The sequence below is a fragment of the Orycteropus afer genome, unplaced genomic scaffold (assembly GCF_000298275.1).
Source record: "Orycteropus afer afer isolate SDZICR_OR568_19922 unplaced genomic scaffold, OryAfe1.0 scaffold00689, whole genome shotgun sequence".
In the NCBI taxonomy this organism is placed as follows: Eukaryota; Metazoa; Chordata; class Mammalia; order Tubulidentata; family Orycteropodidae; genus Orycteropus; species Orycteropus afer.
Window position 1 is genome coordinate 219,638 of NW_006922276.1, and position 509 is coordinate 220,146.

Genomic DNA, 509 nt, shown 5'->3' on the forward strand with positions numbered 1-509 from the left:
GGCTGCGGGAGGGACTGCAGGCGCCTGGACTTGGGGGGCCCCGCGCTCGCTCCGCGCCCACCTGCAGCCGGTCCCGCGCGGGGCCCCGATGGCGCGCCGGGCAGGCGACGTGCCATAGCAGCCCCCGGTCTATAGACAGCCCCTCATGCCGCGCTGGCACCCCCAAGACGGGCATATCCTGCAAAACCAGGTGCCAGCAAGTGGACCCCGACTCACAGCGGCCCTGCAGGACAGAGTGGAACTGCCCCCAGGGCTGAGCGAGGCTGAAACCTTTACGGAAGCCTCACCTTTCTCCCCTGGAAGGCCTGGTGGGTTGGAACTCGCGACCTGTGAGTCAGGAGCCGAGCGCTTAAGCGCTGCACCACGCTGTGCCACGCCCAGGGCTCTAGAACTGGCACTTTACAAGCCTTGGCCCGTTACATCCCTGTCTGCGCGCCACACGGGCACGACCCTTGGCAACACGCTGGCGACAGAAGGCCGTCGTGAAAGGACAGATGGTGTAGGATCTC